Raw genomic sequence first — 25,112 nt, 5'->3', positions numbered from 1 at the left:
GAGGTGTTGAGCAGTCGGTAATGTCGACTGTCGAATGGTTTTCAACATTTAAAATTTTTCACGGTTTCGGGTCGCACAAAACATGTCGATGAAGTGGCCGTTCGACAAAGTGCAATCGCCTGTTTAAAGGTAAACCGTTATGAACATGTATTCAGTTTGGTGATTGCAGTCTCATTGTCCTGTATATTTTACATTGTCACGCAAAATGCACAACAGATTTCTTCAGAGCACATCACAAATCTCACGGCTGTCATTTCCTAGTATGAAAAGTCTTTTTTCACATTTTGCCAGTAATTTATCTTGTTACCACGGTGTGATAACCTTTTTCTAATCTGTACACTTTTACATATATTATCTGAAATACCATGAAAAAGAATAAACATTAAGGAGCAAACATGGAATTTAATTTATACAGCTATCACATATATACATCTATATTACCACTTTTAACACAACCTTACCCCACCCCCTTTTCAATTTCACAATGGGTCAGTAATCCTTCATAGATCCCCCACATTAGCGTCCTGTTCCTTCAGATATGAATACCCATTCCTCAACTTATCCTAATCTTTGGTCATCTACTCTTTCCTCCTCTCATCTTCATTAGGTAATGCCATTCTTGTCTATGTGGACATATTATTTTTGGGTAGCTTCCCTGTGGCCCACTACAGGTGTGATGGCAGCAATCTGGGTTCAAACAGCAGCCTGGGTAGTTGTAGGCAGGCAGGCAGGAGAGGAGAGCACTGAGAAATTGAGGGACTTCTCTTGTCTTCCATGGTGAAAGGGCAGTGCAATGCAGGATGGACCCTAGACATAGCTGGTGTACAGCCCTGCAGACTCTAGATATTTGTATACTCTATCTGTTCCTACTGTACTGCTGCAGGTGCATCCCACAAATAACAATAACAATGCGGCCATGCATATTTCTGCAGTCTCAATGTGTAGGAGGGATATCTACATCTGTAATCAGGTCTGCGCAGATTCATTCCCATACCCACTCCTAGAAGGAAAGAATCAGCAATGGCCACTCAGTCTGCTCCTCGGACAGATTATGGGCATGGATGCCACTGTTTAAATGAAGGCCGCTGGTAGCAAAGAAATAGCTTGGCCTTACCATCATTAAGTAAGTAAACATCCGGCATGAACAAATTAAACAATGTATATGGAAGCTAAACATGTACAAATACAACAATCTGCTGCCACAGCAATATTTAGTAATTTCAGAACTGCAGGTAGTCTAGTCACTGCTATCAGTGGGTACTTTGGCAGGGATCTACTTTAAAAGAACGCAAACTTAAAATCCCAAAGTTCATATTACTGAGATCACAATTCCAAACACTCAAAACACTGAAACATGAAAATAGTGATGTTCAAAATAAGTCAACTGGTCAAACATTACATGAAACTCCTTTCACCAGAGCATAACTATAATGACAAAGTACAGTTTTGTACCTACCATAAATGTAGATGTCCGATAGATATGCAACTGCAGTCGTGACATATAGGTTGTCCTGCCTCAGGCAGCCCTTCAGTCGGCTGGATTCCAAAGTCTGGGTCCGGCGTCGGCTGATGTCGCCTCCTCCCCGACGGCAGAGCGGCTGGGGTATAAAAGCATCAGCCGACGCCATCTTCTTCAGTGTTTATTGCCCCAGATGCCAGGCGCCCTCCAAGGAAGGCTAAATTTAGAGAATGGATAAAATTCCAGACATGCACAACAGTAATAAACAGATGCACCATAAATACTATCCCCAGCTAATATGAAAAAGGGGGGAGTGGACCCAAAAAGATAATTACAGAGGGGTAGGAGGGAGGGAAAACCTGACTGCAGTTGCATATCTACCGGACATCTACATTTATGGTAGGTACAAAACTGTACTATGTCCTTCAAGAATGCAACTGCAGTCCTGACATATGGGTTGAATACCACAGCCAAGCTGGGGGTGGTAGGATCTAAGATAATGATGGTGTAGCTAAAATGCCCTGCAGGACTGCAGAAGCAAAGCCTGTTCGGGATCTGGAATATAAAGGCAGGTTGTAGTGCTTGGAAAATGTATGCATGGAGCTCCATGTAGCAGCTTCTCGAATGTCCTTTGTAGCCACTCCTCTTAAAAAGGCTGTGGAGGTGGCTGTAGCTCTGGTGGAGTGTGGCCTGATATTGGCTGGCACACCTTTTCCATGGAAAGAGTAGCAGAATCTGATGCAGTTTCCAATCCATTTTGAAATTGTTTGTTTGGAAATTGCCTTCCCTTGTACTCCAGGAGCGTAAGCTATAAATAGTTGGTCAGACTTTCTGTTGGCCTTTGTTCTATCCAAGTAGTAGCGCAATTGTCTGTGTATGTCCAAAGTGTGCCGAAGTTTTTCTCCTTTATTTTGAGGATTGGGAAAGAAAGTAGGCAGGTGAATTGGTTGGTTTAGAGAAACCCTGGATATCACTTTTGGCATGAATGAAGGATTGGTTCTTAAAGAGACTTTGTCCTGATGAAAAATGAGAAATGGAGGTACTGTCATGAGGGCCTGTATCTCCGAGACTCTTCTTGCTGAAGTAATTGCCAACAGGAAAACTGTTTTCCAGGAGAGAAATTGCAAATCTGAAGATGCTGCTGGCTCAAAAGGAAGCAGAGTTAATTTTTCCAAGATGAAATTGAGGTCCCATGGTGGTTTTCTTGGAGGTTTGATATTCTTTATCCCTCTTAGAAACTGTCTTAGCAAGGGATGTGAAAACACAGGTGGATCACAGTTGTATTTTGCTGAAATTGCTGAAGCGTGTATTTTTATGGAAGAATATGAAAGGCCATTGTGAAACATTTCTGCCAAGTATTCTAGAATCTGAGGGATGCTCATTACTGATGCATCCTGACCCTTGTTGGCTTTCCAGATGTTGAACCTCTTCCATTTGGCTAAATAAGCTTTTCTGGTAGAAGGCCTGCGTGCTTCCAGTAGGATCTCTTGAACTTTTTTGGAGAGAGAAATATGGGGAGAAGTCATATAACCCTCCAAGCTGTCAGTTGCAATGTTTGCAGCTTTGGATGAACAGTCCTGTAATTGTGCTGAGTTATAAGCAGAGGCCATAGAGGCAGGGGCCATGGTTTGCTGCGAGTTATGCTCCTTAGTAATGGGTACCAGTGTTGTCTTGGCCAGTCTGGAGCTATCAAAATGCCTTTCGGTTGTTCTGCTTTGATCTTCAGTAACACCTTGGTCATTAATGGTAGAGGCGGGAATGCATAGATTGTTAGAGAATTCCAACTGAAGGAGAGAGCATCTATTCTCCAGGCTTGAGGATGGTGTGTCCTTGAGCAGAACTTTTTCAGATGATGATTGTGGTGTGAGGCAAAGAGGTCTATGTCTGGCCTTCCCCATGCATGAGTTATCTGTGAAAAAATGTCTGGATGCAACATCCATTCGTGGGGGTCCATAATGTTTCTGCTTAGACTGTCCGTCAGAATATTGTCCTTGCCTGGAACAAACTGGGATTGCAACTGTATGTTCAGTTTCAGGGACTTTTCCTAAAGAGTCAATGTTAGTCTGCAAAGGGGGTAAGAATGAGTGCCTCCCTGCTTGTTTATGTACCACATAACAGTGGTGTTGTCTGTCTTTATTAGCAGATGACCTTGCTGAAGAAATTTTCCGAAGGCCTCGATTGCATGAATCACTGCCAACATCTCTTTTTGATTGATGTGTAGATGCACTTCCCGGGGTGCCCATTGCCCTTGAATGCATCTGCCCTCCATGTGCACCCCCCGTCCATGATCTGAGGCGTCTGTTGTAATAGTTTGGCTTGCTTGAGGTTTGTTGAAGGGCATGCCTTTGTTTAGCTGGCTTGCTTGTGTCCACCACAAAAATTCCTTTTAAAGACATGGAATGAGTGGTATAATTTCTTCTAAGTTGTGGTTGTGTTGAGACCATAAACTTTTTAGGTACCATTGTAATCTTCTCATGTGTAGTCTTGCCAGAGGGATCAGAAGAATGCAAGATGCCATGAAACCCAGGGCCTGCAGGATTTTCCTTGCAGTCATCTGGGTGTGCTTTGCTAGGCTTTTGAAGTAATCTGGTAATTGTTCTTGTTTTTCTTCTGTGAGGAAATCCATTTGTGAGTTTGTGTCCAGTTTGGCTCCTAGAAAAATTATTTGTTGGGATGGCAGTAGTCTTGATTTTTGAATGTTGACTGTGTATCCCAAAGCCTGTAGTAAGTGAATGACATAGTCCAAGTTTCTTATCAAGGCTTGCTGGCTGTCCGCTTGTATAAGGCAGTCGTCCAGATAAGGGTATATTTGTATCCCCTGAAGTCTGCAATGTGCAATTACTGATGCCAGGCATTTCGTGAATACTCTGGGTGCAGTAGATAAGCCAAAAGGCAATGCTGAGAATTGACAATGCTCTGACCCTGCAAGAAATCTGAGGTATCTTCTGCAACTGTGTCTGATTGGGACATGCGGGTATGCCTCCTTGAGGTCCAGAGTAACCAGCCAAGACCCCTTGCCCAGCATGGGAAGAAGTTGCTGTAACGTCAGCATTTTGAATTTTGGCACAATGAGAAAAGTGTTTAGAGCGGACAAGTCCAGTATAGGTCTCCATTGCTTTTCTTTTCTTCGAACAAGGAACAGTCTTGAGTAGAATCCCTGGCCTTGTTCCTGAGGAGGAACCTTTTCTATTGCTTTGATTTGTAGTAGCTTTGAAACTTGTATGAGTGCCTCTGCCCTTTGATTGTGTGGCAGGTTTGGCATGCCTTGTCTTGTCGGTAAGGTATGGAAGTGAAACCTGTAACCTTTGCCTATTATGTTCAAAATCCATCCGTCCTTTGTAAAAACGTGCCAATTTTTTGAAAATAAGGATAACTTTCCGCCTAAAGGAGCTTCTCTTTGAGCCTTGGTTGGCGGTGTCAAAGGCAAGTCATTGTGATTGTCCCTGTGGAGCAGTAGAACTCCCTGTGCCACTTCTCTGATTAGTTGTGTCTGGAAAGGACCAATTCTTCGAAGGCCAATTCCTGCTGAACCTTGGTGGCTGAACCTGGAGGAAATCTTTGACTGTTTGTACTGATTTAGCCTTTTTCTCAATTGATTTCAACACACCCTGTGCATTAGCACCAAATAGCTTGTCTTTTTCCAGAGGTGCATCTAAGAGCTTTACTTTAACATGGTCTGGCAATGACTATTCTTTTAACCAAGCATGTCTATGTATGACGGCCCCTGTCATAGCTGCCCTACATGAAGCTTCCAATGCATCATAACCACACTGAAGAAAATGATTGCTAACCTGCTGAGTATTATGAACCAAATCCTGCAAAGCCTTTCTATCTAAAGGCTCAGGAGAGGCTAACTTTTTCTGCAAATCATCCATCAGAAAATCCTGATACTGAAACATATGAAAAAGACAGTTAAGAGCCCTCATGGCAAGGGTGGTAGAGGTATAAACTTTCTTACCCCACCTCTCCAGGGACCTAGCTTCCCTGTCTGTGGGCAAAGGATTCTTGGTCGTGGAAGTGGCCACTCCTTTGGGCCCCTGAGAAATAGTTTCTAGATCCACAGAGTGGGCCTTAAAGAGATGCTTATGAGTTTCAGGAACCCTGTAATATCTGTCTGGCTTGACAGGAGCAGGAGGGAGAGAATCAGGAGAAGCACTCGAGTCTGAGTACACATCATCCAATACATCTAACACTGGGGGTATAGCTAAAGGCCTGTGCTCGGGTAACTTAAGGAAAGTACGAAGCCTTTTCCTGGAGTCCGAGAAGTCCTGGCCCTGCCACTGAAAATGCTCTCTCATGGAGTGTAGAACTTCCCCAAAAGAAATATCCTCAGGAGGAGAGGCAGAGGGAATGGATTCATCAGCATCAGAATCCTCGTAGGCCGGGAAGGGTTCTTCCTGGGAATCTGAAAGGCCTGACTCACCAGAGGCTTCATCTGAAGAAAGGGTATCTGTCTGCTCAACCCTAGGCCTTTTGTCTGAAGGCGGCTGAGAACCTCTGTCTGGATGAGCCTGAGAGCCCCTGATTAAAGAAATTAGATCTGCAGCTAAAGTCATGATCTGTTTATCCGAAGTGGGAGTCTGAGTAAAAGATTTAGGAGGGTGAGACTTAGCCTGGCTGGCAGTCTTAGCACCTGTGTAGGCTTTGATGGACATAGACACAGGAGGCCTAACTGCCCCACGTGCTGGAGTAACTTTGTCCACCGGTATGGTGTCAGGCAAATCTTGGGCTTCGGTTTCAGGAAGAAAAACAACAACTGGCACCGGGGAAGCCTCCGGGACCGAAGTGTGCGGTAAAGCAGTGTCGTCGGCCTGGAGCGGTTGAATTACCACCTCCGAAGAGACCGATGCACTCGCGGTAGGCTTAGGAGTGGTGTCGGTGGAAGTCGCGGGCCGTGAAGGTCGGTCCCGGTCCTTCCGTTTTTTGGAAACGTGTGCTGTCGGAAGTTCCGACGGCATGATATAGGAGAAATTTTCCCCAAAAAAGTCTTCGGCAAATTCTGCCCGGCGCCTAAGTGTGCGCTTATTGAAGCAAGCACAGGCAGCACAGGACGAGACGTCGTGGTCTGGGCCGAGGCAGGAAAGGCAGTAAGAATGGAAGTCCTTATGAGGTATTTGTTTACCACAAGACAAACAATTATTAACTTTTTCAGTTTTGTCTGACATCGGCTGAGGCAAGAAAAGGTTCCCCAACGGGGTACTTAGCTTTTTGATGATTTCGGTATCTGAAAACACAGGAGCTGGCCGACCGGCACTTGCGAACTGCTTCTGCTTCGGGCACCACGTGGCAAGAAAGACTGAAGAAGATGGCGTCGGCTGATGCTTTTATACCCCAGCCGCTCTGACGTCGGGGAGGAGGTGACATCAGCCGACACCAGACCCAGACTTTGGAATCCAGCCGACCGAAGGGCTGCCTGAGGCAGGACAACCCATATGTCCGGACTGCAGTTGCATTCTTGAAGGACATCAAAACTTTACACTTTGAACACCAGCAACTATTTCTTAAGAAATTAACTGCAAATTCTATAAACTAAAACATGACTAGTAATCTAATAAATCATCTACAAATTAACATACTATTAACTTCTTCAAAACACGTCCTATACCTTGCCTAAATGCAATAACTATGAACTTACCTCTGTTCTGCAGACCATACTCTCTATAACCCACCTAGGTGGAGGGCTATACTCCCAACTAAATATGCCAACTCCGGGACCGTACTATGGTGGGGAAAAGGGCATATATCTCTTTGTGAACTTATTGTAGTGTAAACACTTCCAATACTGCTGGAAGTATTGTATGAAACATCCGCCATTTTTTTTAGACACTACAAAAATTTTAAGTCAAGTCAAAATTTATTTATATAGCACCTTACAGACATAAAATGCCACCAAAGTGCTTTACAAAACAATAACCAAAAAACAATAAATAACATATAAAATTAAAATTAACTAAAAATAAACAAATAACATAAAACAAAACAACATTAACAGTCATTTTACCTCATGAAAGGCCAATTCATAAAAATAAGTTTTAAGATTTTGCTTAAAAATTGTCACAGAAGAAGACTGTCGAATATATAATGGAAGCTCATTCCAAAGTTTTGGAGCTGCAACTGAAAAAGCTCTATCACCCCTCATCTTTAATCGTACCCGAGGAACCACAAGTAGAGACAGATCTTCTGACCGAAGTGACCGATTGGGAACATAAGCATGGAGTATATCTGCCAAATATGCTGGCGCCAGACCATTTAACGCTTTAAAGACCAATAACAAAATTTTAAAACGAATCTTGAAAAAAACAGGTAACCAATGTAATGCCGCCAATACAGGCATTACATGATCAAACTTTCGTTTGCCCTCCAAGAATTTCCCAGCAGCATTTTGAACAAGCTGCAAATGGGCTAAAGCACCATGACTCACTTCAAATAAAATAGAGTTACAATAATCAAGCCGTGAGGTTATAAATGCATGTACAACAACTTCAAGATCACATTTAGACAAGAATGGTTTTACCTTAGCCAAGCGCCTTAACTGATAAAAAGAAAATGTGACACCACCCCATTTATATGTCTCCTAAAGCAAAGATCTTTATCCATCTTCACTCCCAGATTTACAACAGAATCCTTCAGATAAGAAGTTAATACACCACAGTCCACCATAGAAAAATCAGCATGGCAACTAGGACTAAAAAGTACTACTTCTGTCTTCCCTTCATTCAAACTCAAAAAGTTTTCTACCATACATAACTTAACCTCACACAAACAATCCAACACCTTTGAATTTGAGCAACCATCAGCCTCGTCCAAAGGTAAATATAATTGACAATCATCAGCATATAAATGAAAATCAATACCATGTTTACGTAGTATATCGCCTAAAGGCAAAATATACACAGAAAACAATAAAGGTCCCAATATTGAACCCTGCGGAACACCCCAAGGAAGATGGGCAAAATCAGATGTAAATCTGCCCATCTGAACACACACCATTCTATTTAGAAGGTAAGATCGGAACCAATTTAAGGCCAAGCCTGTAATTCCCACATAATGCTCAAGACGATGCAACAATATTTCATGGTCCACTGTATCAAAGGCAGCTGTTAAATCCAACAAAGCAAGCAATACAAATGTTCCACTATCAGTGATAAGAAAAACATAATTTAAAACCTTTAGCAAAGCTGTCTCAGTACTATGCATAGGTTTAAAACCAGATTGAAAGTTTTCCAAAAAATTATTTTCATTTAGAAAATCTAACAACTGGCCATAGACACATCTCTCCATCACTTTACTTAAAAAAGGAAGCTTAGAGATTGGCCTATAATTAGACAATACAGATGCATCAAGCCCAGGTTTCTTTAATAATGGATGAGTGATTGCTCTTTTGAAATCAGTAAGCACAACCCCAGAAACCAAGCTGGTATTAATTATTTCTAACAAAACTGGAGCTACTGTTGAAAACACATCCTTCAAAACTCTAGGAGGTAAAATATCCTCAGGAGAACCACTAAGCTTAACTTCAGACATCAATTTAGTTAAATCAGCCAAAGTTATTGGCTGAAAAACACACAACTTCTCCGAAACGGACAAAAATGTATCCGGCAAAGAACATGCAGATATAACCAATCTCAACCTCAAAACCTTGTCCAAAAAAAAATTTTAAAAACTCATTACACACTGTGGTTGAAGCCTGAACTGGAAAATAATTTTGTGCATTAAGAACAGAATCAATTACATCATACAAAACCCACGGGTTATGAGAATTGGCATTAACAAGATTAGAATAATATGTCCTCTTTGCAGATAATACAGCAGCCTGATAAACCTTCCAACTTTCCCGAAAGGCAATTAGGAACACATGAAGTCTGCTCTTTTTCCATTTCCTTTCACATCTCCTGCCTTCCCTCCTTGCAGCTCTAGTACTGTCCGTTGACCACCAATTTACCACTGAACTTTTCTTCTTCATGCGTAATGGTGCAACAATATCCAGAATATCTTTACAAGTCTTATTAAAATAATTTAACAGACTGTCAGATGAAAAATATTCTGGAAAACAAGGCAACACCTCACTAAATAAAGACGAAAACTTCACTGAGGTGTCTTGACTAAAAGAATGACAAAGCCTTACTGGTGCAACAGATTTAACAACGTTTGTAGGCAGTATAACATCAAATAAAATAGGCTTATGATCCAAAAACACAGCATCTTGAATAATCAAGTTTGTCACATTGAACCCAAATGATAGCACAAGGTCCAATGTATGACCACTTTCCTGAGTGGCCCCACTAATGGACTGATTTAAGCCAAAAGAATTTACCAGATCATTAAACTCCGAGACAAGTGGCTTTCCCGGACAACACACATGAATATTAAAATCCCCAAGTAACATAATCTGATCATATCTCAAGACATATTCAGCTAGAAACTCAGAAAATTCTTGAATAAAATTCCTATAATATCTCGGGGCTCTGTAGATCACTGCACAAAAAAGCAGACTTGAATGTCCAAGTTCAAATAAACACAGCTCAAAACTGCTGAATATAGAAGTGGGGTAAAGTTGTTTAATTTGTAAATTAGCTTTACAAACTACTGCCAGTCCACCACCACGCCGAGATGCTCTTGGTACATTAATGAAAACACAATCAGCTGGTACCAACTCATTCACTGCACTCCATTCACCAGATGTCAACCAGGACTCAGTTAAACAAAACACATCCAAAGCATGTGTCATAAAAAATTCTTTCAAAATAAATGTTTTGTTAACCACTGACCTGGCATTAACCAAACCCCACTTCAAATTCAAAGCCTCCACAACGTTCAAAGCTTTAGGCACTGGTCGCAAATTCTCTAGAACAACCCCTCTCCGACAACACCGCTGATAACATGAAAGGGAAACACGATCCCCCATAGAAAAGTCAACGACAGGAATACTCCATAAGCCCACAGAATCCAACATCCTCCAATCCACCGAGGGCCGAGTACGCATCCGTCTTTCCATTCTCAAACTACCAGAAAAAGGAGTCACCAAAGTCTTCAGCTTAACCAGCCAACCTCCTCGACAGCCTCGCCTTCTACGCTTCCTCAACTTCCTCCTGGAATAATAAAAAAAACATGGCACCGTTCCGCTATGCTCCAGCAAACAATCCAGGTAAGTAGGGGGTACATTACAAAATTCATTCACCAAAAATGACAAATCCAAAAATTCGGCAGAAGAACCAATATCCAAAAGCACTTGACGATCGTACACTAGTGCTAAATCAACATTTTGCACAACACACGCGGCAAACAAACAAAAACAAGGAACGACAAAAGAGACTAACGAACGGCAAGCCAACCACACCGGCGCCATTTTTTAGAACTGAGTTTTAAAGAGACATACCTGCATTGACAAACACTTTTACTACTTCCTGCATTGTTCTCAGTATCCCATACATCAGCATTTGAGGTTTCAGTCTTAGTAGCACTGAACATTTTAAACGTTCAGTTTTCTGGGTATTCAGAATTGTGGTCTCTGTAATATGAACTTCAGGATTTTAAGTTTTCATTGTTTTAAAGTAGTTCCCTTTGACAGTCAACATTGCTGTCTAGCCTAGGCACACTGAGTTTTGCAGATACCTAGTGCTGAAATCCCTTTTAACTTGTCTTGTGTATGTACACAGGTCATGCTAATTATTTATTTATTTATTTTGTTGGGGTGGAGCATTGACACAAATGACCAGCTGCAGCTTGGCCCAGTTTACTTGAACAGCAACTGAAAACTGTACATCAGCATAACTTTAATTTACAAAATACATCAGGATAGGAAACTTTGCATATACACAGAGGTTGCTGCAGTCAAGCAAATGTTTTAAAAGCAAAATATTTTATATAAGATTTACATAAAACGAAGCAAGAAAAAGAAAAAGGAGAGAAGGAGGAACAGAAACAGTTGGAGAGAAAGCCTGAATATAAATTATTGAACTGTATGTCAGAAGTATACCATGTGCAGATTAGTCACCCTCCAACTGAGGATCTGAAGGATTACATTCTGTAGAATTGTATTACAACAGCTAGGTGTTATCTACAGGTGTGGCAACAGACAGTTCAGAATAGGTATGTAAGTAGAAAGACAATAAGAGGGTGTCTCTTGTTATGGACTTACTTTGCGGGAAGTACAAGGTCATGTGACACGCCCTGTATTCAGACAGTTGCACTCATCCCACTTATTTAGAAAATGCTTGACCTGAGGTCTGAAAACTGAGTAGTCAGTGAGTTTAACTAAGTCATGAGGACATGGAAGACATAGTTGTGGGGTAAGACTGAGAACCTATGACTAATAGAGTGTAGTCTGAACGAAAGTGTTTGTAGAAATGGGCCAACCTCTCTCTCTCTTGGTCTCTGAGGTTAAAGACGATAGGTAAAGCAAGCAGGCTTGAGGTAAGAAAGGAAAAGATATCCAACACTTAAGTATGACAAATAACAAGCCTGTTACTGTAGTATGTTGTGCGCCTTACACCATACACTTTGTAATTGTTATAATTAATGTTCTATTTATTTACATTGGCTTGGTATTGCATTGTCCCTGTTTATACATACACCCTACCCTGTAAGTGATGACTGAACTTATACTCTGTTTACCATGTATTCTGCACCTATTTCATTGTGGAATATAGTGCATAAAATAATGTTCATCCATGAGTTTTTTTAATGGTCTGGTATTTTTCATATGATCTGTAGAGCACCTATGTGGTCCCCCGTGTCCTGTAACAGTGAACACACATATTGTGCATTAAAACATTAGCGTAGTCTTTGAGTCAGATCTTTACACACTTGTGACACATGACATGTAGTGTTCCTTGCCATGTGTGGCAAGGCTCAAGTTCGTGCCTTTGTGGCCTCTATATTCTGCATTCTGACAGCTTCACAAATGGAGTGTTTTCTACTCCTAGTGTTATTGTCTGATTTTAATTTGCCAAACTTGAGTAAGGAAAATCTATTACATTAGCTAAATTGAAGAGATTAGCATTTAAAATGTAATTACATACCTGAAATCAGGGAATGACTTCTGCAGTCATACAGCAGTCCAAGTTCAAAGGGTTGTCCAAGAGATGGCAGCTGCAGGAACTCATGAGACAGTTCTGTTCCCTGTCTGCAAAGAATTAAATGCAGATGTACTGTTTTACAAGATTCTCGTTATACAGGTACACTTCTGTGTTACAATATGTACAGTATATTGTCAGTGCCAAAGTGTCAGATGATACCAAGATGCATGTGCTTATACCTTACTGACATTCTTGTAATTATATCACAATTTAATAAGAGTTTTTTTCATAATAATGTACTATTGCTCATCTTATGTGAAGAACATGTGCCCTGGCACATCCAGAGTTGGTTAAGTTATTTACCTCACAACACAAGGTAGAGTGTTTCATTCTCACCTTTGAAAAGTAAATTGGCTGGGCTTAAAATGGCCAGCAAAGACAGCTAGTCCACTACTTACCCGTGAACCTAAAACAGTTAATGTTCAATTACATCTCATCACTCCCTTCATTTTTTTTAAAGGGACTCAGGTTTTTTATCATCATCATCACCATCATCAGCCCCCTTTTTCTTATTTTTTCTACATGGGGTCAGGATATTGTGTTAACTGTTGCCATCTCTGTCGATTCAGTGCCACACTCCTGCCTTCTTCAACACTTATGCCTGACTGTGGCAGATCTTTCACACAATCCAGCCACCTCTTTGCTAGATGTCCTCACTTCCTTTTAACTTCTTCCTGTCTTTACCAAATCTTCCTTACCGAGCCATTCATATCCCGATTTTCCGATTTATCAGTGCCCATGGACTTTTAATCTTTTCTAAATACCTTCTTAAGCAAAGGAGAAAACATTTTATTTTTGGCACCTAGATTTACACAAGTCTGCTGACCACCTAGACTCCTCAATCCCACCATATCCTCCATGACCCTTTCATGTATGTATTGACCAGGTAGAAAGTACAGTTTTGTACCTACCATAAATGTAGATGTTCGAGTGCGCATACAGCTGCAGTCATCACACTTGGGTTATCTGCCGTCAGGCGGTCCCTCCGTCGGCTGAATTCCACAGTCTTGGTCCGGCGTCGGTTGTCGTCGCTTCTTCCCTGACATCAGAGTGACAGGGGTATATAAGAGGCAGCCGACACCATGTTCTTCAGTTTTTCTTGCCCCAGATGTCAGGTGCCCCCAAATAGGTAGGAAATACATGATGTTATTCAAACTAACAAAAGTAGATAAAACCAATCAGTACCTGCAAGCAAATACACCATATAGGAATACCTCAAGTTGGATGTACGTTAGAGGTGTTTGTCCTAAGTTCTGTCATGAGAGGGGATGGGGGGAGGGTAACCTGGACTGCAGCTGTATGCGCACTCGAACATCTGCATTTATGGTAGGTACAAAACTGTACTATGTCCATCGTGCATACAGCTGCAGTCATCACACTTGGGTAGAATCCCAAAGCTAAGTAAGGGTGGCTGGTACTAAGCGGAATTAGGAGGGGCTAGAATGCCCTGCAGGACTGCTGTGGCAAAGCCCGCTCTAGATTTTGAGTATAGTGGAAGGTGGTAGTGCTTGGAGAAAGTGTGCACTGAACTCCAAGTAGCTGCTTCCAAAATGTCCTTGGTAGGGACCACCCTGAGGAAAGCTGCTGAGGTAGCTGTAGCCCTGGTGGAGTGGGATCTGATGTATACAGGCACTGATTTTCCATGAAATGAATAACAAAAGCGTATGCAGTGGGCTATCCATTTTGAAATAGTCTGTTTGGAAATAGCCTTTCCTTGAGTGCCTGTAGCATAGGACACAAAGAGCTGCTCAGATTTTCTGAATGACTTTGTTCTGTCCAAGTAATAACGAAGTTGTCTGTGAATGTCCAAGGAGTGGAGAAGCCTCTCCACTTTGTTCTGGGGATTTGGATAAAAGGTAGGTAAATGAATAGTCTGATTCAAAGCTACACTGGATACTACCTTTGGCATGAAGGTAGGGTTGGTTCGTAAGGAAACCCTGTCCTGATGGAAGATGATGAATGGTTGCACAGCCATGAGGGCCCATAGCTCAGAAACCCTGTGTGCTGAGGTAATAGCCAGAAGCAAAGCTGTTTTCCATGACAAGTATTGTAGCTCTGCTGAAGAGGCCGGCTCAAAAGGAGACAGTGTCAGCTTCTCCAATACGAAGTTGAAGTCCCAAACTGGAGCTGGTGGTTTCCGTGGGGCTTTAATATTTTTTGCCCCTCTGAGGAACTGCCTTAATAGAGGATGTGAGAATAAAGGAGGATCCATATTGTATTGTGCTGAAATGGCTGAAGCGTGGATCTTGATGGAAGAGAAGGAAAGGCCACTGTTTATCATCTCAGCCAGGTACTGCAAAATCTGAGGTATATTTATTACCCAAGGATTCTGGCCCTTTGCTTGATTCCAGGAACAAAATCGTTTCTATTTGGCGGAGTAGGTTCTTCTAGTAGAGGGTCTCCTGGCCTCCACGCTGACATCCTGTACCTCCTTGGAGAGGAGAGTCTGTTGGCAAATTAAGGTATTTTCCATGCAGCTAGATTTAGAGTTCTGAGCTGGCTGTGAAGGATCTTGTAGTTGTGCTGGGACAACAGAAGAGGAACTTGAGGCAGGATCCATGGTGGTGAGTGTTACAGGTTCTTTAGGAGAGGATACCAGTGCTGTTATGGCCAGTCTGGAGCAATGAGAATCATTTGTGGCCTCTCCGCTCTGGTTTTTAATAGGACTTTGGTCAGTAGAGGTAGAGGCGGGACGGCATAGACTGTCAATGCTGTCCAACTGAAAGATAGTGCGTCCACTTTCCAGGCCTGTGGATGATAGGCCCTTAAGCAGAATTTTTCCAACTGGTAATTGCTGTGGGAGGCAAATAGATCTATGTCTGGCTGTCCCCATGCTTGAGTTATCTTTGAGAAGACTTGAGGATGCAACTTCCATTCGTGTGGATCTGTCATGTTTCTGCTTAAGTTGTCTGCCAGTGTGTTTTCCTTCCCTGGCAGGAATTGTGCCTGTAGTTGAACTTGTAATTCCAGTGCTGTGTTCCACAGGGTCATAGCTTGCCTGCACAGGGTGTATGAATGCGTCCCTCCCTGTTTGTTTATGTACCACATGACTGTGGTGTAGTCTGTCCTTATTAATAGCTGGCCCGGATGCAGTAGGTCCTTGAACGTCACAAGAGCATTTTGCACAGCTAGCATCTCCTTTTGGTTGATGTGTAGGTGCATCTGTTTTTTAGACCATTTTCCCTGGATGCACTGATCTTGCATGTGTGCTCCCCAGGCATAGTCTGAGGCATCTGTTGTGATGAGTTGCCTTGCTTGTGGTATACAGAAAGGGAGACCCGTGTTTCTTTGGCATGCTTGAGCCCACCACAAAAATTCCTTTTGAAGGCATGGAATGAGTGGTAAAATTGTTTCCAAACTGTCTCTGTGTTGAGACCATAAGTTTTTTAGGTACCACTGTAGTTTCCTCATATGCAGCTTTGCAAATGGTATTAGTAGGATGCAAGATGCCATGAACCCCAGAACCTGCAGGATTTTCCTTGCAGTTAGCCTGGTTAAAGTTGCCATTTTGTTGAAGTATTGAGATAGTTGCCCTTGTTTGTCTGGCGTGAGGTAAGCCATCTGGGCCGTTGTATTTAAGCTGGCACCCAGGAAAATGATCTGTTGAGAGGGTATTAGTTTTGATTTCTTTTTGTTTACTGTGTACCCCAGGCAATTTAACAGTTTTATTACAAATGCCAGATGCTGCAATAGAATGTCCTTGCTGTCTGCTTGGATCAGGCAGTCGTCCAGATATGGGTAGATTTGTATTCCTCGTTGTCTGCAGAAAGCAATTACTGATGCCAGGCATTTTGTGAATACTCTGGGCGCAGTAGATAAGCCAAAGGGCAATGCAGAGAATTGATAATGGGTTGAACCTGCAAGAAATCTGAGGTATCTTCTGCAATCTTGTCTGATTGGGACATGCAGGTATGCCTCCTTGAGGTCCAACGTTACCAGCCAAGACTCCTTGCCCAGCATGGGAAGAAGCTGCTGTAATGTGAGCATCTTGAATTTTGGTACCTCTAGATATGTGTTTAGAATAGATAGGTCTAAGATGGGTCTCCAGTCTTTGTCCTTCCTTGGTACCAGAAATAGTCTTGAATAAAAACCTTGACCTTTTTCTTTTGCAGGTACCTCTTGAATTGCATTCATATCCATGAGAGTGGAAATTTGTTTTTGTGCCTCTGTCCATTGATTTTGTGGCAGGTTTGGCATGCCCCTCATTTTTGGAAGGGTGTGAAAGTGGAATCTGTAGCCTCTGTCTATAATATCCAGAATCCATTTGTCCTTTGTAACAATGTGCCAGTTTTTTAAAAATAAGGCCAGGTTTCCACCCAAAGCTGCTGCCATTATAGCTTTGTTTGGCAGGCATAGGGGAAAGTCATTGCGTCTGTTTTCTAAATGACTGTGGTCTATCTTCTCCACCTCTTGGGGCTGGTGATTGCCATTGCCTAGCTCTGTAAGATCCTTGAGGTTGTCCTCTACCCCTTGGGCATCTGTATCTACCCCATTTGGGGTCTGTCCGTGGCTGGAAAGGACCAGTTTTATGAAGGCCAGTTTCTGCTGAAGCGTGGAGGCTGCACCTGCAAGAAATCTTTAACTGTTTGCATAGATTTTGCTTTTTTCTCCATTTTCTTTAGTACCTCCTCCGCTTTAACACCGAATAATACATCTTTTTGTAGTGGTGCATCTAATAATTTTGCTTTGACATGATCTGGTAAGGTTTGCTCTTTGAGCCAAGCGTGTCTACGTATGACAGACCCCGTGACAGCAGCTCTGCATGAGGCCTCTAAAGCATCAAAACCACACTGTAAGGTATGTTTTCCCACTTGTTCTGCTCCATGCAACAAATCCTGCAACTCTTTCAAATCTGGTTGTTCTGATTGTGTCATTTTGCTTTTCAGCTGAGATAGCAAGAACTGCTGGTACTTTAACATATGAAATTGACAGTTTAATGCCCTGATGGTTAAAGTGGCTGATGTATACACCTTTTTCCCCCACCTTTCTAATGCTCTGGAATCTCTCTCTGAAGGTAAAGGGTTTTTAGCAGTAGAGGCCTTAATCCCCTTGGGGCCCTGAGAAATTGTTTCTGGGTCAGCAGTAGGGTTTTACAAAGGAACTGGTGAGAATCAGGAACCCAGTAATATCTGTCTGGTTTAACAGGGGCAGGAGGTAAAGAGTCTGGATTAAGACTGACCTCTGCGTACACATCATCCAAAATATCTAAGACAGGAGGAATAGCTAGGGGCCTATGTTGGGGAAGCAGCAGAAATTCCCTGAGCCTTTTCTTGGAACCTGAGTAATCTTGGCCTTCTCAGTGGAAGTGTTCTCTCAATGTATATAGGGTTTCCCCAAAAGAGTAGTCCTCAGGGGGGGAGACCGAGGGAATAGACTCCTCAGCATCAAAGTCTTCAAAAGGGGAATAAGCATAATCCTGGTCCTCAGAAAGGTTTGAGGTAATAGAAGCCTGGTCTGAGGAAGGGAAGTCTTCTTCCAACCTGGGTCTTTTATCTAAGGGGGTTGAGAACCCCTGATGAGTGTAATCAAATCCCCAGCCATTTTAAGCATCTGTTTTTTAGGCACGGGGCCTTGAGAAAGGGTCTGAGAATCCTGTTTTTTTAATTTTCATTGAAGCTTTTGATTTAGTGAACAATTTAATAGAGGAGGTGGTAGGCCTGAAAACGCCTTCAGAAATGGCAGGCCTTGCTAAACTTTCCATTTCTCCGCCAAGAGTGGTGTCGGTATCTGCAGTGGGAATGGAGACTGAGGAACCTGCGACCTCGGGTACTGAAGTCGCCGGTAAAGTAGTTTCATCAGTAGTCAGGGGCTGCGTAGGCGCCTCGCTGAGAACCAGAGAACCGGTAGTCGGCCTTAGCGTGGTCTCAGTACTCGGTGCAGGCCTCAGATGTCTGTCCTTATCCTTGTGTTTTTTGCCTAAAACTGGCGTCGGCATATCCGACGACATGATATAATTAAATTTTTTGCCAAAATAATGAAGGGCGAACTCCGCCCAGCGCTTAATAGTGCGCTTGTTAAACCTAGCACAAAAATGGCAGGCTGAGACGTCGTGGTCTGGCCCTAAGCAAGGTATACAGTAAGAGTGAAAATCCTTATGCGGTATTTGCTTCCCACAAGAAATGCAATTATTAACTTTGTCTGACATTGGTCTGAGGCAAGAAAAGTTTCCCCAACGGGGTACTTAGCTTTAAAGAAGACTTCGGCTGAAATACTTTTCGTAAATCTCAGGAGCTGGCCGACCGGCACTTGCAAACTGCTTCTGCTTCGGGCACTGCATGGCAAGAAAGACTGAAGAACATGGCGTCGGCTGCCTCTTATATACCCCTGTCACTCTGCCGTCAGGGAAGAAGCGACGACAACCGACGCCGGACCAAGACTTTGGAATTCGGCTGACCGAGGGACCGCTTGATGGCAGATAACCCAAATGTGATGACTGCAGCTGTATGCACGATGAACATCTCACTGAGCTCTAGCTCCTTTTAGGACACACCTGAGGAGATAGTTATACAGGCCTACAGTAATGACTATGGCCAAATATCATGGGAAGTGGACACAACTTTAGGTAGAATAGGGGAAGTTTATTTGCACAGTATAATGAGCCCGTCTCTCCATATCATTCTGTATCTACTGTTGAAAATTCACGTTCCTGGTTTCGGTGTCTGTGGAGTTACTAGATCAGTGGGGATACAACAGATCAAGTCAAATGAAATCTCTAATAGCATAGTAGGCAAGGAAGATATCAGCCGTACGGAGTCTACGGGTCTCAAAGTAAAGGGATAGAGCTTCTAGCATCTCTTGTTAGCTCGGGATGTTTACACCCATACTCTTCTCAGTTAGGAACCTTTGGGGCTTCTCCAGGTGCTTCATATATCTGGTGTGGTACATCACAAAGGAGGCATTGTAGTCAGTGACTGATTTAGTCAATACTAAGTAAAAGAGAATTATAACATCTTTAGATCTAGATAACAAACTCTTGGCAATCAGTTGTACTTCACAGAAGGACTTTCTCAGTACAGTTGCTATATGATGACTGAAGAAGAGGGAATTGTCAGTTCATGTTCCAAGATTACATTTTTGTTTTGTAGTAGGGTACTGTCAGTAATATATGTTGAGGGTAGAGATTATTTGTCATATGTAATAATACAACAGTTTTAAAACATTATGATACAAGAAAATATTAAGGCACTCATTTTAAACTGATAGTATTATCTAATAAGGTAAATATTCTACTTAAAAATATCAGATAAAAAAGATGTTTCTAAAATAAAAATAAGCGTCACATTCAAATTCAAGATAATTTATTATAATTTACCTATGACATTAAATTACCAATCAGATCTAGAAGCTTCAACACAAGAAGAAAACTAGCTGCTATTATAACTAATATAACTACATGGATTATGTAGAAAGTCTTTACTATTATAACTAATATAACTACATGCATTATTTAGAAAGTCTTTGCTGTTATAACTAATATAACTATATGCATTATGTAGAAAGTCTTTGCTATTATAACTAATATAACTACATGCATTATGTAGAAAGTCTTTGCTATTATAACTAATATAACAACATCCATTATGACGAAAGTCTTTGCTATTATAACTAATATAACTATATGAATTATGTAGAAAGTCTTTGCTGTTATAACTAATATAATGACATGCATTATGTAGAAAGTCTTTGTTATTATAACTAATATAACTACATGCATTATGTAGAAAGTCTTTGCTATTATAACTAATATAACTACATGCATTATGTGGAAAGTCTTTGCTGTTATAACTAATATAACTTATATACATGATGTAAAAAGTCTTTGTTATTATAACTAATATAACTACATGCATTATGTAGAAAGTCTTCATTATTATAACTGATATAACTACATGTACTATGTAGAAAGTCTTTGCTGTTATAACTAATATAACATATACATTATGTAAAAAGTCTTTGTTATTATAAACTAATATAACTACATGCATTATGTAGAAAGTCTTCATTATTATAACTAATATAACTACATGCATTATGTAGAAAGTCTTCATTATTATAACTGATATAACTACATGTATTATGTAGAAAGTCTTTGCTATTATAACTAATGTAACTATATGCATTATGTAGAAAGTATTTTTATAACTGACATAATTCTTCTTCCATAACATGCTATCAATTATGCTTCTTTTTTCATATATTTAATTGTCTACAGTTCAAAGCTTTCACATTTGTCAAGGAATGCAGAAGATTTAGTGAGAATTAAAATTTATGCTATCTGCTTTTGTTTACAGTTTCATATTAACTGTGAGGAAAGTTTTTCTGCTTCCTCATAATTTTTGGGGGGTTTGTTTTTATGGCTAACAAACAGTATTGTGTACTGAAATTCTAAAGATTTATTCCAAAGGTAGTGTTTTTATAATAATAACTTACTAGTAATCCAATACCATATTTATGGGCCGGTTTAACTACCCCTCTAAAACTGTCAATCCTACACAACCTCAAATGTGAAGACCCAGCGATTTCTTTAATTTGTAAATACAAACACCCTGGAGCAGTTGGTTTATACACCCACTAGGGGTGCCAACATGATGAATGTGATACCCACAAATATGGGAGAATGCTTATAACTGTGCTATACAGTTGATCTACTACATTTTGCACTGTTATAAAGCTTTTTGTATTGTTTCGCTGCATCCATGTACTGTGTTATACTGTTTTAACATTACTTAACTGTAAACTGCTTTTTCATACTGAGAGTTGCATTTTCTGTTTGTGAGTTCTGTGCATTTTTCTCTGTTACAGTTTAAAGTATTCTCGGGTTTGCTCCTTGATCTGTTTAAAACATTCATTTAGTGGCTACAGCTAGGAACTGTAATTTTTCCCACCTACCCACCCTAGTGTTGTGTATTCTTATACTTAGTGGCTTTGCAGTTGCCCACCCATACTGTATATTTGATCTGTGGCACTCCTCCTAGTCTAGTGTCATTAGTTCACTCAATCTAATAGAGAACATTTGTGAAGGCCAACCCACTCAGATTCTTAACATTGAATTAACTTCTGTTCCAGCTTTCTCCATTTCCACTTTACTGGAAAAAAAAAATTCTAAGCTTGCTTCCCAACCTTTCCTGTGGCAGGTCTTGTCCAGATACGGATTTGCTATGTCCAGGACTGTTTGTGAGCTCTAAGACCCCCCCTCCCCCCCCCCACACACACACACTTAACTAGGGCTAAACTATTCCTGGCGCCATAAAGTCTGTTCTTCAAAATTTCCCTTGTAACTAGCCAGTTTTTTAGTTTTAGCACTCATCTGTTTCTTTGAGCTCAGCACTTGTTCAGAACTCATTGTAAGCACTAAATAAGTTACAAATTACTACAGCACTCAACTTTCCTCACTTAACTAGAGGAAAACAGTTTTTAGTACTTAATATATAAGCACTTATCCAGGCATGTGTAAGGGTCAGCTCCCGGTGTTTTCTCCTGTCTACCTGATGAATCTGGGCATCTTGGGACAATGCAGCAATTGCCTCATGTACATAGACAACCCTCTTCTCCTACCACCCAACACTACAACCTGTGAGAGATGCACTTATATAGCCAAACGGGAAGCAAAGCTCTCTTCACCAAAGACTGGACTAGACAGTCAAGAGGAGAAGGTAAACTTACACCGCACCACACTCATCACATATTCCCTCAAAACCTACACCTCCAAAACACACACACACACACACACAGAAGCACAAAACACACACCTGAGAGAAGAAGGGAGCCACTTTTGAGATTTTAAGTATTTTTTCTCTGTTTATTTGCTAAGTTTTTCTGCATAGCTGCCTAGCTTGAGCATTTTCTGGCTTGTTAAACTTGATTTCTGTATTAGTAGCTGTATTTAGAGCACAACCAAAAGCTGTTTGCTGAATTTCCTGTTTGCACTTAATTTTAAATCATTTTTTTCTTAAAACTTGCATATTTTCTGTCCTTGACCTAGCACTCTTGTGTGGGGTCATTTACTGCACTGTTATAACTTGATATTACTTGTGAACCTCTGCTATCTCTGTAAAAAACAAAAAAAAAAAATCTTGCTTTTTTCCCACTTTTCTGAGTTAAAAAAGTTCAGTTACAGGCTTGCTGTTCCTGAACTGTTTGAAAGTTTCTGTGAGGCCATTTTTGCTTGGGCTAAAGGAAAGTCTCTCTGTTGATCAGTGGCAGTGAATAACATTGAGCAGCTTCCCTGCCCCCCGTAGAGGTGGTTACTGACTTGAAACTGTAGTTTTATTGTCCGTTTTGGGTCTATTCCTGCTTCTTTCCAGCCCCTGCTATCAAGCACGCTTTAACGTGCTTTAGTGCGAATTAGCGCGGAGTTGCCACTAGAGCAGCATCGGGCAGTGCCGGTTAAACAAGGTTAAACTCTTTCTGGCTCCAGAAAGTCTGTTCTTCAATTTTTCCCTTAGAACTGCTCTGTTAGGAACCTAAACAGTTTACACCTTCACTAAAAAGTGCAGCACTTGTTCCAAATAGCTTTTTCTTCTCAAAAAGCTCAGCACTTGTCTTATAAGCATTCTCTTTGCAGGTCAAGCACTCCTATATTATACAAATCTCTAACTAGCAAAACCCCCCAGGAGTGCCCACTTCCCTGCTAAGCCCACTACTTTTCTGTCTAATACCAACTCATAATTCTTTCTAGCATGTCGAAGGGTCCGATGCTGGCGTCCTCTCCTGCCCAGTTGGTGAATCTGGGAATTCTGAGACAATGTTACAATTGCCTCATGTACACGGACAACCCTCTCCTCCTCCCACGTAACACTAACACTTGTGAGAGATGCAGCTATTTAGCCAGACTGGAGGCTGAGCTCTCTCAACTCAGGACTGGCAAGACCAGGCAGGAGGAGAAGGCAACTACACACACCACAATACCAGTCTCACATAACTCAACCACACCACTGAATCAAACACATAAACACACTAAGACATACTCGGAGGCTCTGAGCAAAAATTTACCTAAAGAGCAGAGGCCTCCAAAGCAGACACCCAAGCAACTGCAAACTCAATACACCACACAAACAACACATAAACAACAAAATCAGTGTGCAAAGCAGTCACTGCCCTTAAGGCCAAATACATCACCAAACATACTTGTCATAGGTGACTCCATAGTCAGACACACTGACGTCCCGCTCACCAGACTGAGTAAGGAGAAGGTCACAGTAAGCTGCCTGTCGGGCGCTAGAATCCGCCACATAACGCAAGCACTCAGGTCTCTCAACAGCAGGTACAAGTACGACTCAGTCATTGTCCATGCTGGTGTCAGCGACCTGAGGCGTACCTCCTTGGACTACATGAAAGAGACATTGAGGAGCTCTCTGACTATGTAGCCCAGGCAGGTATGACCCTGACCTTGAGCAGTATCCTACCTTCACCTAGAATGATGCCACAATACAGTGATAAGATGATCAGCTTTAATAATTGGCTTAAATTCTGGTGTCATTCAAAGGGGATCAATGTCTGTCTGCCTGGGATGACATGCTGGACAAGCCACGCTGCTTCGCAAGGAGCGGCTTGCACCTGTCACCCTAGGCTTCCGGATATTGGCAAAGGCTCTTGCCACCCCATAGTGCCTTTTTAGGCAAGGCTCAAATCCTAAACCTACCACCCTGGAACACAAAAAAGGAAAAAACCTAGGGGTAATGCTGTTCAATGCCGGAGGTCTCAATCTCAAGTTGCACTCGAGGCCCTTCTCAGTATGGAGAACATCGATGTCTGTGCTGTGACAGAAACCTGGTTCAAGGCTCCTGAGAGCACCCCAGCACAATCAGGTTTCACCTCATATCATGCGTTCCGGCCCCAAAATCCGGACAACACCAAGAAAGGAGGGGGGGGTGTCCATATTCATAAAGGACACCCACACCTCAAGGTTGGTGGCAATGCACGATGCATCGGAGACCATCCAGGTGCAATTAACCATAGGCAAGACTGCTCTGCAATTTGTAGCATGTTACAGGCCACCCTCTCAAACTCAGGAACCTCACATGGTCTTCCTGAAAACATTGGAGGGGATAAATGTATCTCCAAACACCATCATACTAGGTGACTTCAACTACCCTAATATAGACTGGGAACACTACTCAAGCCCAAACACTCTAGCCCAAAGGTTCCTGGAGTTCATAAACTCAAATGCCATGGAACAACTAGTCACCATCCCCACAAGAGGAGAAAACATACTTGATCTCATCATCACGAACATAGGATCACAATGTTCAACACTGGAAGTATACCCCTCACTGGTGAGATCAGATCATAAACTAATCTCGCTGGAGGTCCTCATCCCGCCCGGACCTGAAATAAAAAAGACCACAGTGAAAAACTTCTCAAAAGCCGACTTCACACTTCTAAAAACTAGTGTGGTCTCCTTTAAGGCCCCTGAGCCAGTGGTAAACATTACTCAAACCGCTGAATCACTTACAAATGCCTTCTACCAGCACCTACAGGACTGCATGGATCAGGCAATCCCAAACAAAACTAAGACTCTTTGTACCAAAGGCAAGCGTCCAGTCTGGTGGACCCCAGCCATAAACAAGCTCTAC

The 25,112-nt window shown here is 41.8% G+C and overlaps 1 protein-coding gene across 1 annotated transcript in view; it reads right to left on the bottom strand.

The window, feature by feature from the left end:
- LOC122797946 (neoverrucotoxin subunit alpha-like) overlaps window positions 1–12,580 on the bottom strand; it is a 244,465-nt gene extending 231,885 nt beyond the window's left edge. The window contains exon 1 of the mRNA XM_044066467.1: window positions 12,481–12,580. The gene's annotated coding sequence lies outside the window, so the exon portion shown is untranslated. The remainder of the gene's footprint in view (window positions 1–12,480) is intronic.
- Window positions 12,581–25,112: the final 12,532 nt, after the last annotated feature.

This window comes from Protopterus annectens, chromosome 3.part1, assembly GCF_019279795.1.
Source record: "Protopterus annectens isolate FY-2018-M chromosome 3.part1, PAN1.0, whole genome shotgun sequence".
NCBI lineage: Eukaryota > Metazoa > Chordata > Ceratodontiformes > Protopteridae > Protopterus > Protopterus annectens.
Note: the sequence above shows the minus strand (reverse complement) of the source record. Positions and strands in the feature narration are given on the sequence as shown.